The following is a 16178-nucleotide window of genomic DNA, read 5'->3' on the forward strand; positions in this document are numbered from 1 at the left end:
GGTTAGAGTTTTCAGAGTACTTTCCCATATATTATCTCATTGGGACATTACAGCAACCTCATGAGGTTTATACAGCAAGTATTACCATTTTTTCTGCCTTACAGATAAAGAGCTTCAAATTCTAACCTGATAAGTGTTTGTCTCAGAGACTCCCTGATGAGCTGGGATGGAGAGCAGGTCATCTGACTACCCAGATGGTGTTTTCTCCATCACTCCATAGTGTTTCCCAAGGATTCTGCTCAAAGTAGCAATGGAACATGGGCAGTTACATATCTCATTGTCCTATACTCTCAAGTTCACTACACACTCCTTTCAATTGAAATTTTTGGAAGTCACTGATCGTATGAAATGGTGAAAGACAATAGACAAATAATATAATATAATACTAAGAAAAGAAATGGCCGGGCACAGTGACTCACACTCGTAATCCCAGAGCACTTTGGGAGGCTGAGGCAGGTGGATCACAAGGTCAGGTGTTCCAGACCAGCCTTGCCAATATGGTGAAACCCCATCTCTACTAATAATACAAAAATTAGCCACGCATGGTGGTGCACGCCTGTAGTCTCAGCTACTCGGGAGGCTGAGGCAGAAGAATTGCTTGAACCCAGGAGTTGGAGGTTGCAGTGAGCCAAGATTGCACCACTGCACTCCAGTCTGGGCAACAGAGTGAGACTCCATCTCAAAAAAAAAAACTATTCATATTCTATTGCAATGTGCTTTCTATGTATTATATTCAAATGAAGAAATTTATTCTTTTCACATGAACTGAATATGTCCCTTCAAAATACATACATTGAAATCCAAATCTTCAATGTGATGGTAATTTGGAGGTGGGGCCTTTAGTAGGTACACAGGTCATGAGGGTAGAACTCTCATGAATGGGACTAATGCCCCTAGAATGTTGCTGGCACAGAGCATGATGGTTAGACATGTGCACTGCATTTACCTCTTACAAAAGGTGGAATAATATAAATGACGTATAATCATAAGACTGATATGAAGATTAAGTGGGATTTATAGAAAACATCAAAGTTCCTGGCACACGCTAAGTGTTTCATATGAATGTTCATCAGAAATCCCAATACTAATGGTCTAGAGCTGGCTGTACTTTCTAAAGATGTTAATTGGGTTTTTAAGTTGTAAGTATTTTTAAAATTATAATGTCTTAGTTCAGGCTGCTATAACCTAATACCATGGAGTGGATGGCTTCAGCAACAGGAATTTATTTTTCATGGTTCTGAAGGCTGGGAAGTCCAAGATCAAGGTGCCAGAAGATCTGGTATCCTGGTGTGCAGATGGCTGATTCCTTGTATTCTTACAGAGTAGAGAGCAGAGAGCTAGAGCAAGCTCTCAAGTATCTTTTTCTAGGGGCATTAGTCCCATTCATGAGAGTTCTACCCTCATGACCTGTGTACCTACTAAAGGCCCCACCTCCAAATTACCATCACATTGAAGATTTGGATTTCAATGTATGTATTTTGAAGGGACATATTCAGTTCATGTGAAAAGAATAAATTTCTTCATTTGAATATAATACATAGAAAGCACATTGCAATAGAATATGAATAGTTTTTTTTTTTTGAGATGGAGTCTCACTCTGTTGCCCAGACTGGAGTGCAGTGGTGCAATCTTGGCTCACTGCAACCTCCAACTCCTGGGTTCAAGCAATTCTTCTGCCTCAGCCTCCCGAGTAGCTGAGACTACAGGCGTGCACCACCATGCGTGGCTAATACATTAATCATGACCCCATGCCAAAACTAGTTTTTCATAAAAAGTGAACTGTCTCTGATTCAGGTAGAGAGATGAAGAGGGAGGTGGAGTGCACAGCTAATGGATACTTAGCTTCTAAGCCCAGAGGGTGAATGTGGAAATTAATAGAGGAGTTCACCATAGGACTTTGTGTTGTACAAGTGGAAGGAAAACATTTTCCACTTACCTAACTCACAGGATGTAACAGAGATTAATGAGTGTCAATGAAACATTGAACCATTTAGATGAGAACAATAGATCTCTTCAAAAAAGAACAACTGTAAGTTAAAGATTCATCTATATTCCAAATTCTTTCATAAAATCTACGTAACTAACTAGATACGCAAGAGGGACAGATTAACGATCCTTTAAAAGCTTTTCTATTTCTTGCTTTGAGTTTTTAAATTATATGCATTCAGGCTTAATTTCCATTTTTAAGATAAATTCCAATAGAGGAAGAATGAACAGCTGATTCATTCTGGTTCAGTGGGTTACTTTTCCATTAGATTTTGTATTTTTCTGGCAGCCATTAGGAGTGTTCCAGGACTGTGATGTCAGATAACATATGCCACACAGATTCAATACCACATCAGTGGGCCAGCAATCCTTACTGTTCCCTATTTTCATACAGCTGAGCCCAAAATGTAGCTTCTATCAACCTCAAAACCTCCCACTGGCTCATTCTTGGATTTTCTCTATGAAACTACACAGCAGAACAAGGAATGCCTGGGGCTCAGAAATCTGCACACTCATTTCAAACCAACTCAAACACCTGGGTCTCCATAGACTCTAGGCCTATGCACAGAAGAGAAAAGCTCCTTTGAGAATCAGCAGAACTCCCACATTAAACTACTTTCCCCTCCTTCTATATCCAAGATGAATCCAATAACAGTATCAAGGGTTTCTACCTTAGCCTGCTGCTTTGACTTCACTTAGAGCTCTTTGACAAATATACTGGGAAGATCCTGATTGAAAATGCCTCTCCCCACCCTAACCTCCAGAGCAGTGAGTCTCAGTGGAATTTACATGCAATTTCAATATTGGAAACAGAATTAAAGAAGTAGGGCACATTCACTGAATATTCATTTCTTGAGTACATACCATGGGCCAGGCACTTGGCTCATGTTAAGTGTTTTATAGATTTCCATCAATAACTTGAAGGTTAAATTGCTTCAACCACAAGAGATAGATTAAATCATACATGTGTAGTTGAGGTGCAACAAGAGTGAGTCAGCATACTTAAAACATTGCCATTCCAGGCCACATGCAGTGACTTACGCCTGTAATACCAGCACTTTGGGAGGCCGAGGAAAGAGAATTGCTTAAGCTCAGGAGTCCAAGACTGGCCTGGGAAACATGATGAAACCCCGTATCTACTACATGTATGTGTGTGTGTATATATATATATATATATATACACACACACACACACACACACACACACAAATTAGCCAGGCATGGTGGTGCCAGCCTGTAGTACCAGCTAGTAGGAAGGCTGAGGTGGGAGGATAACTTGAGCCTAGGAGTTCAAGGCTGCAGCGTGTCATGATCAAACCACCACACTCCAACCTTAGTGACAGAGACTATGTCTCAAAAAAACAAACAAACAAAATTGCCATTTTGAAAATGACCATCTAATTGTAAATGTTATGGCTGTTATATCATTAAATAGAGGGAAGAAAGCAAAAGGAGGCATGCTCTTTGCTGCCGCTGTTAATTCATTCAAATTCTCTGTCATCAAAGGGTAATCATTCGCAATTTGATATTTCAAACAAGTTAAAACTTTATAAAGTAATGGACAATCTCTAAATGCTGAGACATTAAATTCCTCATTCCAAGACTTACACAAACTTATTTTTTTCCCAGCATGCTGCCAGATGGTAAATTAACAGAAGCCATGACTCCTAAGCATGGAAGAGTTAGGGTGATATATTTTTGTTTGTTAAAACTGGGCTGACTTAAAAGAAGATAGGACTTCCCCAGTTAAACCAAAAAAACCATAAACTAGAAAATATAGTTATGAAAAAATATAGAGATTAAGAAGTGAGCAAGTCTAAGATCTTCATCTATCATACATCTTCCTCCAGCATGAGTGATTTCATTTGCTTCTTAAACAGATAAATACAAAAACAGCATTTTCCCTTGGCAAGAAAGTAACTGTTTTGTATTATTTACCTACAATGCATCTGTGTTTCTAAAAAGAACAGTAAATACATTTCTGGAGCAAGACATGTTTCTGTGATAATGTGAGTAATGCTTCTTAAACACTTTGGAGATTATTAGAATGCTTTCCAGAAGCTGATACTGAACTCAGTCAGTTTAGCAAGAACACAAGATAAAGATAAAGAGACACTCTCGGCATTTTTCACTGAACTATTTGTAGAGTGCTGCAATTGGACGTCTTTCAGAACAGTAACCACCAGAAGCAGAAGGGCCAGGACTCGTTCCAATCCAGTCTGAAAGATATCCAGGCCAGACTGCTTTCTTCAGGAGGGTCCTTTAAATAAACAACCCAGTTTGAGTGACATCTGCCACCCCAAATACTGGGTTAATTTTCAGACCGCCCTGAGAAATTCACAATATGGCTGTTGCAGCATCTTCTAATTGGTGTTTAAACCTTAACTGGGCAAGCACTTCACAACAATGACAGAAATAAAATAGCTAATGATTAGGCCTTGTACATACCTTCTTCTAAGCCAAGCCAGATCTGAGAGAATCATGGCTTAAAGCAACAGTCTTCTCAGGTCTCTCAGATCACCTAGAAGGAGACTATGTGGGGTGGTGGTAGCATATATGTATTCATCTTTCTAAATCATGATTCATTCATTCATTCATTCAACAAATATTTGTTAAGCTACCATGGCATGCTTTCATGGAACTGATATTCTTATGTAGGGAGGTGAGGGAAACAGTCCGATAAGTGACAAATTAATTAACAATCGAATATGCTAATTTGGTTGATTTAATATAAGTGCTATAAATGTTATGAAGAGAATAAAATAGTGGCGCTAATTTGAATGTGGTGGTCAGAGATCTTGCTAAACAAGCACCACTCAAGAGGAGACCTGCATAAACAGAAAGAATAACACATAGCAAAGAACGGTGGGGAGAAGAGAGAATGAGCTTGACATTTTCAAAAAGTAGAAAGCAGGTGTTGTGTTAGCTTAGAATGCAATAACGAAGTACCAGAAAATGGTATGGCTTAAATAACAAGAATTTATTTCTCACCATTCTGGAGGCTGGAAAGTCCAAGATCAAGGTACCAGCCAGCCTTTTGGTTCCCCCTTGAGGGCTCTCTTCTTGGCTTGCTCATGGTTGCCTTCTTGCTGTGTACCCACTTGACAGAGAGAAAGACAGGAAGTAAGCTTTCTGGTGTCCCTTCTTATAAGGGCACTAATCCCATCATGAGCACCCCACTCTGGTAACTTCATCCAAGTCTAATCCTTCCCAATGGCCGCATCTCCAAGTACCATCACATTAAAGGTTAGGGCTTCTGCATGTAAATTTTGAGGGTGACACAATTGAGTTTATAGCAGTGAGTATGTCTAGAACCTGGGAATCCAGGGAGATAGTGGCAGGAGATGAAGCTAAGAAGTAGGGTGAAAACTGTACGTTCCCTGGAAAGAGTTTTGTTGAGCTTTGTTTTTTTGTTTGTTTGTTTGTTTTGTTTTGAGACAGTCTTACTTTGTCACCCAGGCTGCAATTCAGTGTGCTACAACCTCTACCTCCCAGATTCAAGTGATTCTCATGCCTCAGCTTCCCAAGTAGCTGGGACTACAGGCATGTCCCTTCACCCCAGCTAATTTTTGTACTTTTAGTAGAGACAGATATTTGCCATGTTGGCCAGGCAGGTCTCAACTTCCCGGCCATAACTGATCCACTAGCCTTGGCCTCCCAAAGTGTTGGGATTCCAGGTGTGAGCCACCGCACCCAGCAAAGTTTTGACTTTTTTTCTAAGTGCCATAGAAAGTTGTTACATTTTGAATTTTCCAGGAAGTAGATTCCAAGATAAAGTTCAGTATATAAGAGGATTATTAGGAAATGTCCTTGGGATTAATACTGGTGGGAAGTAGGGAGGGAGGCAAAATTGGGCTAAGTGAGAAGTTGGACTGCAAGATCCAACATCTTCAGCCAAACCCACAGGGAGCTAACATGGCCAATAAGAGTGGTCACATGCTGAGCAGATATAGCTAGGCCTTTATACTCCTATCTCCATCAGTCAGTGGATGTGGGCCACTCTGAAAGGGGAATTATCTTGGCACATGGGGTCTCTTTGCAACTATGAAGTCCCCAGATGGATGGACAGCTGCCAACTGTCCTCTGAGCACTCCCACGAGCTTGGCAGCAAAGACTTCCTTTACAGAAGATCAGACTGGGAAATCACAGTGCTCAGCACACAATCAACTGGGGAGGTGATTTGATTTGGCTGTGTCCCCACCGAAATCTCATCTTGAATTCCCGTCTGTTGCGGGAGGGATCCAGTGAGAGATAATTGAATCATGGGGGCAGGTCTTTCCCATTCTGTTCTCATGATAGTAAATAAGTCTCATGAGATCTGATGGTTTTTAAAATGGGAGTTCCTCTTCACAAGTTCTCTCTCTCTTTGCCTGCCGCCATCCATGTAAGATGTGACTTGCTCCTCCCAGCCTTCTACCATGATTGTGAGGCCTCCCCAGCCACATGGAACTATAAGTCCATTAAACCTCTTTCTTTTGTAAATTGCCCAGTCTTAGGTATGTCTTTATCAGCAGCCTGAAAACAGACTAATAGAGTAAATTGGTAAAAACAGAGTGAGGCACTGCTGAAAAGACATCCAAAAATGTGGAAGCAACTTTGGAACTGGGTATCAGGCAGAGGATGGAACAGTTTGGAGGGCTCAGAAGAAGAAACGAAAATGTGGGAAAGTTTGGAACTCCCTAGAGACTTGTTGAATGGCTTTGACCAAAATGCTGGTAATGATATGGACAATTAAATCCAGGTTGATATGGTCTCAGATGGAGATGAAGAACTTGTTGGGAAATGGAGCAAAGGTAACTCTTGTTATGTTTTAGCAAACAGACTGGTGGCATTTTGCCCCTACTAGAGAGATTTGTGGAACTTTGACCTTGAGAGAGATGATTTAGGGTATATTGCAGAAGAAATTTCTAAGCAGCAAAGCATTCAAGAGATGACTTGGGTGCTGTTAAAGGAATTAAGTTTTAAAAGGCAAATAGAGCATAATGTTTGGAAAATTTGCAGCCTGACAATGCAATAGAAAATAAAATCCCATTTTCTGAGGAGAAATTCAAGCTGGCTGCAGAAATTTGCATAAGTAATGAGAAGCCAAATGTTAATCACCAAGACAAGGAACAAAATGTCTTCAGGGCATGTCAGAGGTCTTCACAGCAGCCCCTCCCATTACAGGCTTGGAGGGCTAGGAGGAAAAGATGGTTTTGTGGGCCAGGCCCAGGGTCCCTCTGCTGTGAGCAGCCTAGGGACTTGGTGCCCTTTGTCCCAGCCACTCCAGCCATGACTAAAAGGGGCCAAGGTACTGCTCAGGGTGCGGCTTCAGAGGGTGCAAGCCCCAAGCTTTGGCAGCTCCCCCGTGGTGTTGAGCTTGCACATGCACAGAAGTCAAGAATTGAGGTTTGGGAACCTCTGCCTAGGTTTCAGAGGATGTATGGAAATGCCTAGATATCCAAGTAGAAGTTTACTGTAGGTGGGGGGCACTCACAGAGAACCTCTGCTAGAGCAATACAGAAGAGAAATGTGGGGTTGGAGCCCCCACACAGAGTCCCCACTGGGCTGCTGCCTAGTAGAGCTGCAAGAGAAGAAGGCTACCATCCCACAGACCCCAGAATGGTAGATCCATGAACAGCTTGCAGTGTGTGCCTGGAAAAGCTGAAGACACTCAATGCCAGCTTGTGAGAGCAGCTAGGAGTGGGGCTGTACCCTGCAAAGCCATGGGGGTGGAGCTGCCCAAGACCATGGGAATCCACATTTTGCATCAGTGTGACCTGGATGTGACATGGAGTCAAAGGAGATTACTTTGGAACTTTAACATTTGATTGCCTCACTGGATTTTGGACTTGCATGGGGCCTGTAGCCCTTTGTTTTGGACAATGTCTCCCCTTCAGAATGGCTATATTTACCCAATGCCTGTACCCTCATTGTATCTAGGAAGTAACTAACTTGTTTTTGATTTTACAGGCTCAAACGTGGAAGGAATTTGCCTTGTCTCTGATGAGACTTTGGACCGTGGACTTTTGAATTAATGCCCAAATAATTTAAGACTTTGTTGGACTGTGGGAAGGCATGATTGGTTTTTAAATATGAGGACATGAGATTTGGGAGAGGACAGGGGCAGAATGATACGGTTTGGCTACGTCACCACCAAAATCTCATCTTGAATTCCCATGTGTTGTGGGAGGGACCAGTTGTGGGTAATTGAATCATGGGGACTGGTCTTTCCCATGCTGTTCTCATGATAGTAAATAAGTATCAAGAGATCTGATGGTTTTATAAGGAGGGGTTTCCCTGCACAAGCTCTCTCTTTGCCTGCTGTCATCCATGTACAATGTTACTTGCTCCTCCTTGCCTTCCACCATGATTGTGAGGCATCTCCAGCCACATGGAACTGTAAGTCCATTAAACTCTTTCTTTTGTAAATTGCCCAGTCTTGGGTATCTCTTTATCAGCAGCATGAAAACAGATTAATACAGGAGGTTTAAGCACAAGAGTCATCCAAATAATTTACTTTGTTTCATCAATTCTGCAGTGAACTCTTTTTTCTAAATTTTAATATTTCTAAAATTAGAATGTATCTTATAATTATTGGTATCATGTGAGGATCAAGCCGTCATCATTGCCTCTGTATGTGCAAATATTACTAGTGCATGAATTAAAACTTATAGAATAGGTTTCAGCAGTATAAAAGCAAAACCTGAGCACAATAAGAGCACCAGTCCTTTTATACCCAAGAACCAAATGGATGTGGGAAGGAGTTAGAAGGTGGTGCATCAGACAAGTTTAGCAGCATTCCAGAATTCCTAAAGGAAGAGTCCAAGGTAGATTAACTACATATAGTAATTCCAAAGCCATGTTAAATGCCAGCACAATTTGGTTTTAGTTCTATGACTTCCTTTAAGATACATTGCATCACCATGTTATTGATAACTGGAAGGACAATACTGTGTATATAAGAGACTGAATTGAAAAGTGATCGGGAGACTTGGCCTTGAATATGAAGAAGGTGTAGAAATACCTTATTTTGCCTTTTTTAAAACAATAGATAATTGATATTACACAGATTATAAAATAATTTTCACAATCGAAGTCTATTTTCAAATACCAGTATACTGCTTCATGGGTAGTAAGAGTATCTTATAATAAAGTATTCCCAATTCTCCCTCCCATCCCTTAGAACACTGGTGTCATTCATTTCACTTACCCATAAGCTATATATTGTTGTTATTGTTTTAAACAAATGTTATTGGTTAGATCAATTCTAAAAAATACAAGATTCTATTTCACTTTAATTTATTCCTTTTATAAAAAACACTCTTTCTTTATGTAGATAAAATATTCTGACCTGTGTTATTTTCCTTTCTCTAAAAAAAACTAATATATCTTGTAAGGCACGTCTATTAGTAAAAATTTCCCCAATTTTGGTTTGATTGAGAAAATTTTTATTTTACCTTTACCTTTGCTGAAGTCAGAATTCTAGGTTGTCTTTTTTCCTTTCAACACTTTAAATATTTCACTCTACTCTCTTCTTGCTTAAATGGTTTCTGAAGAGAAGTCTGATAAAAGTTTTATCCTTGTTCCTCTCTAGGTAAGATGTTTTCTGCTTTTTATCAGATTTTCTTCAGTTTGAATATGATATGCCTAATATCTTAGGTTTACTTCAGTTTGAATATGATATGCCTAATATCCTAGATTTTCTTCAGTTTGAATATTATATGCCTAAATATAGGGTTTTTTTGTATTTATGCTGCTTGATGTTCATGATTTGAGCTTCATGAGCTTAAATTTCATGGATCTGTGGTTTGCTGTCTGTCATTAAGTTTGGAAAATTCTCAGTCATTACTATTTCAAATATTTATTCTTCTTTCTCATTCTTCCTTCTCCTCTGGTAATGCCATTACTTATATGTTACACCTCTTGTAGTTGTCTCACACTTCTTGAATATTCTCTTCCATCATTTTCCTTATTTTTTTCTCATTGCATTTCAGTTATGAAAATTTCTATGAGTATATTTTCAAGCTCACTGATTATTCTTCTATATAAATGTGAATTTCTACTCATGAGCCCATTAAAGGCATTCTTCATTTCTGCTAGTGTTGTTTATTGCTAGCATTTTCTTTCTATTATTTCTTAGAGTTTCTATTTCTCAGCTTATGTTACCCATCTGTTCTGACATGTTGTCCATATTTTCCATTTTGATTTTCCAGTATAATTCCAAAATCTCCACCATATCTAAATTGGGTTCTGTTGTTTGGTTTGTCTGTTTGGACTGTGTTTTGTTTGTTGTTGTTTTTGTTTTGCTTTGTTTTTGCCTTTTAGTATACCTTGTAATTATTTTTAACAGCTAGACATTTTATCAGATTGAAGGAACTGAGGCATATGGCCTTTTAGAGTGAGGTTTTATGTTTATCTGTATAGGAATTAGACTGTGTTTACTATTTGCTGTACCTGTAGGTATCGGAGACTAACATTTCCTCTAGTGTCTTTGTTTCTCTTTTCCTTGTTGCCTTTGGGCTTCTCTAGAGACTCCTTCTTAAATAGAGTTTGTGCTCTGAAATTGCTCTCAGCTATAATCTCGGGTTATACAGGAGCCCTATTGATATGGTGGGGGTGGCGGGAAGAAAGTACTCTACAATCTTATTACCATGTCTTAGTCTTTTAGTAAGACTATGCCCCTAGACTGTGATCTTTGCACATACTTTCTAGTTTTTTCGGCCTCACGTGAGAAAGAAGACCAGAGGGTGCAGGAGTTGGGTATTTACTTTCCCTCATAGGTTTATTAAGCTCTGGTAAAACTCACATTGGTTAGAAGCTGATAAAATAGTTTCCTTCGAGGGCACAGAACACTCTAGGTATATTTCAAAATAGTTACTCTTCTCTTCTTGGTATTAGAAGTATGAGGTAATTTTCCTCTGACCTTGACCCTAAGAGCTTGATGAAGCTCCTGGAGGTAAAACTCATAAAAGTATGGGTATTGCCTTCCAAAACCTGGGCTCCCAGGGTTTTTAATCTTTCAGACTTCAGCAATTATTTAATCATCTTTTAAGTGTTTAAATTTAAGTCTCCAGATATGGCTTCTGCTCCCAGTAAGGTCTCTGATCTCTGTATCTCCCAGTCTCTCTAGTTTTTAGGGTAGCAGTTTGACCTGTGTCAATAATTTTATGAGGGATTTAAAAACTGTTGTTGATTTTCAGTTTGTTGAGCTTTTTCTTTTTTTTCTTTTCTTTCTTTCTTTCTTTTTTTTTTTGTTTTTGATTTTGTTTTTGTTCAAGACAGTCTCACTCTGTTGCCAATCTTGGCTCACTGCCAAGATTCCTCTGCTTCCTGAGTTCAAGCGATTCTCCTGCCTTAGCCTCCCAAGTAGCTGGGATTACAGGCATGCACCACCATGTCTCACCAATTTTTTGTATTTAGTAGAGATGAGGTTTCACCGTGTTGGCCAGGCTGGTCTTGAACTCCTGACCTAAGGTGACCCACCCACCTTAGCATCCCAAAGTGCTGGGATTACAGGCATGAGCCATTGTGCCCAGCCTGTTCAAATTTTTCTTGTTAGAATATGACTAACAACTTCCAAACTGTTTACATGTCAGACCAGAAACCAAACTTTAATCTTATGACTCTATAGTGACATATGATGTAACCCTATGTCTCATTAAATTTAAAAGATATTTTCATAGAAAATAGAAATTTAAGTGCTAAAAATTGGGTCATTATTTTAATGGCTAAACTTCTTTCTTAGTAGTGAATAAAATAATTGTACCACCTAAAAATCAACCCTGTCTCTGATTTGTATAAATACAATAGGACGATTAACTCACTGTTATTAAAAATAATCTTGTCTACAGAGACAAGACTGGAAACAGGCAAACCAATCAGGAGCTTGCTTTGATATTTTAGAAATGAAAGGGTAATGAGTAGATTCAGTGCAGTTAAGTTTAGGAGCCTTGATTCACAATTGAAATTAGTTGAATGAAGCTTTTCTTAGCCTGCCGACCATGTTCCTACAAGGAAAACATCTTGGATAAGATCTTAGAAGGTAAGACCTGCATGTTTGCGGCTAGAATGGTCAGCCTGTGGAGCCATCAAGAGGTCCAGAATGAGGCATCCTGAGACTCAAAAAGATACTTAAGAGAATTTAGAATTCATGACTGAAGAAAAGTTTATTAAGACTGAAAGTATAAGAATGCAAAGTTGATTCAACATACTCTAATCGATAAATCTGATTTATTACATAAACAGAACTAAAGACAAAAATCACATGATTATTTCAATAGGTGCAGAAAAATTTTTTAACAAAATTCAACATCCACTCATGTTAAAAATTCAATAAACTAGGTATTTAAGGAACATACCCCAAAATAATATGAGCCACAAATGACAAACTCACAGCCAACATCGTACTGAATAGGCAAAAGCTGGAAGCATTCCCCTTGAAAACTTACACAAAACAAGGATGCCCTCTTTCACCAGTCCTATTCAACATAGTACTGGAAGTTCTGGCCAGAGCAATTAAGAAAGAGAAACAAATAAAGCACAGCCAAATAAGAGAGGAAGTCAAACTATCCCTGTTTTCAGACTATACGATCCTGTATCTAGAAAACCCGACAGTCTCAGCCCAAAAGCTTCTTAAACTGATAAACAACTTCTGCAAAGTCTCAGGATACAAAATCAATCTGCAGTAATCATTAGCATTCCTATACACCAATGACTAGCAAGCAGAGAGCCAAATCATGAACAAACTCCCATTTGCAATTGCTACAAAAAAAGAATAAGATACTTAGGAATACAGCTAACAAGGGAAGTGAAGGACCTCTTCAAGGAGAACTACAAACCACTGCTCAAATAAATCAGAGATGACACAAACAAATGGAAAAACACTCCATGCTCATGGATAGGAGAATCAATATTGTTAAAATGGCCATACTGCTCAAAGCAATTTATAGATTCAATGCTGTTTCTAACATGCTATCATTGACCTTCTACTCAGAACTAGAGAGAACTATTTTAAAATTCACATGGAACCAGGAAGAGCCTGAATAGCCAAGGCAATACTAAGCAAAAGATCAATGCTTGCAGCATCATACTACCTGACTTCAAATTATACTACAGGACTACAGTAACCAAAACAGCATGGTACTGGTACAAAAACAGACACATAGACCAATGGAACAGAATAGAGAACCCAGACGTAAGACCACACCCCTACAACAACCATCTGATCTTCAACAAACCTGACAAAGACAAGCAATGAGGAAAGAATTCTCTATTGAATAAATGGTGCTGGGATAACTGGCAAGCCATATGCAGAAGATTGAAATTGAAACGCTTCCTTACACTATATACAAAAATTAACTCAAGATGGATTAAAGACTTAAATGTACAACCCCAAACTATAAAAACCCTAGAAGAAAATCTAGGCAATACCATTCAGGACATAGGTACAGTCAAAGATTTCGTGACAAGGATGCCAAAAGTAATTGCGACAAAAGCAAAAATTGACAAATGGGATCTAATTAAACTAAAGAGCTTCTGCACAGCAAAAGAAACCATCAACAGAGTAAACAGACAACCTACAGATGGGAGAAAATGTTTGCAAACTACACATCTGAAAAGGTCTAATATCCAGCATCTATATGAAACACTTAAAAATTTGCAAGAAAAAAGCAAACAACCCCATAAAAAAGTGGGCAAAGGACATGAACAGACAGTTTTCAAAAGAAAACATACATGCAGTCAACAATCACAGGAAAAAAACACTCAGCATTGCTGATCACTGGAGAAATACAAATCAAAAACACAAGATACCATCTAACACTGGTCAAATGGCTATTAATAGAAAATCAAAAATAGCACATACTGGCAAGTTTATGGAGAAAAAGAAATGCTTATACACTGTTGGTGGCAGCGTAAATTAGTTCAGCCATTGTGGAAGACAGTGTGGCAATTCCTCAAAGACCTAAAGACAGAAATATCATTCTGCCAGCAATCTCATTACTGGTTATATACCCAAAGGAATATAAATCATTCTGTTATAAAGACACATGCACACATATGCTTATTGCAGCACTATTCACAATAGAAAAAGCACGAAATCAACTAAATATCAATCAATGATAGACTGGATAAAAAGAATGTGGTACATATATACCATGGAATACTATGCAGCCATAAAGAAAAATGAGATTATGTCCTTTGCAGGGACATGGTTGGAGCTGGAGGCCATTATCCTTAGCAAAGTAATGCAGGGACAGAAAACTAAAAACTACATGTTCTCACTTATAAGTGGGAGCTAAATGATGAGAACACATGGACTCATAGAGAGGAATAACACTCACTGGGTATTGGAGGGTGGAGTGTGGGAGGAGGGAGAGGATCAGGAAAAATAACTAATGGGTACTAGGCTTAATACGTGAGTGATGAAATAATCTATGCAACGACCCCTCATGACACAAGTTTCCCTATGTAACAAACCTGCACATGTACCCATGAACTTAAAATTTAAAAAATTAAAAATAAATAATCAAAAAAAGAGACAAAGATGCAAACATAAAATAAAAGATTTTACGAGTAAAACCCTATAACATTAAATTTAAACTTAAAATGGAAATATCAACATATATTCATAATTTTTAAGATTATATTTTCTAAAGTCATTAATAATAAGGCCTAGAAATACCTAGAGCTTAGATCTTAATTTCTAAATACTAATTCCCATTGAAGGAACCAAGGCTCTTTGAAGAAAACTTTTTATTTATTTTATGTATTTTGAATAAATAAAAATCAGGGAGCCTACGGTGACATAAAAAAGAAAATTTTAAGAGAGGAAAACAAGAGGCTTCTCTTTATAGAGGAAGGAATGTCAACTAAAAATGCAGAAGCAATAATTTTAAAATTTCATCATAGGGAAAAATTGATAGTGAGTATGATTGCAGTCAAGAACTGTGAAGTATCTGAGATATTATGCTGCTTGCAGGCTGTTGACCTGCCAATTTAGTGGGTACTGGAAAAGACACAACACTCCTAGGTCAGAATGAAATGACTATTATTCAGCACAGCAGGAAACATTAGCTTACCGTTTGCATTTATTTTCCTTTGTTCCTTATGGTGTTCAGATTAATCCAGGTGCATGCTATACACACAGTGGGTTTGATTCTTGGGCTAGGAAAAAGGGACTCTAGCAAACCTACTCAACTTTTGCTTTAGAAGGAGATTTTATCTTTATTATCTTGGACAGGAAATAAATCTGCCTTTTGTTCCAGAAGGGGATATTGTCTCAATCTTCCAAGGCAGTTTGCTATACAAATATATTTGAAAAGACAGCCCAGAGTGAAAACAATCAATCCTCTGCTTGCATAAGGGTCAGAAAGAGAAGAGTCCTACGAAGAGTAGTCTCCTAACATATATCACTCCACAGATTGCTTAATGATTGCTGAAAGAAAATACCAACTTTACAATGGACTGGCCTAATGCTCGGCCCCTTAACTGAGTGACAGAATTTCGCGTCATGAATAGAGAGACAACTTGATACTATATCCCTCCAGATGTGTGACACAATATGAAGTATTCTACATCAACTATGAAGTGTCATAATTTTTAACCTGAACCTCATCAAGCTTCTAGATTTAGTGAGCTACCTTCCAGTTTGTTAGTAGTCAATATAGAGATAGAGGAGCTAATTAAAAGACATCATGAAGAAAGCATCAGAAAAATTCTGAAAAATTCTACACGTTTTAAATTACTCAAAAAAAATTAAGACCATTGAAACAACAAAGCAAGTGAAAGAATTGTTCCAGACTAAAAGTTATGAAAAAGCACAAAAAAATGTAATATATAAAATTAAATTGAGTCCTTGCTTTAGAAAAGAAAATAGCCATGAAAACATTCCTGGGACAAATGGGAAGATTTAGGTACAAACTGTGTATGAGATGACACTATGCATCTCAATTTTCTACTCTTCTTCATACTCTTCTTCATACTCTTCCTAGGAAATCCTCTGCAATGTACCTTACCTTGCTGCAATACTTTCTGAGTTAACTCTTGTCCCTTCTTTATGACTTATATCAGGCCTCATGTTCTACAAAAGAGCTTTCCCATTCATACTTCCCCTACAGACTGTGTGATTTGCTCCTTTTCCTTAATAGCCCACACACATATTTATCATGATGTTTATCACATTTTAATTAACAATTTGTATGTCTTTCCTT

Source organism: Theropithecus gelada, chromosome 17 (assembly GCF_003255815.1).
Source record: "Theropithecus gelada isolate Dixy chromosome 17, Tgel_1.0, whole genome shotgun sequence".
NCBI lineage: Eukaryota > Metazoa > Chordata > Mammalia > Primates > Cercopithecidae > Theropithecus > Theropithecus gelada.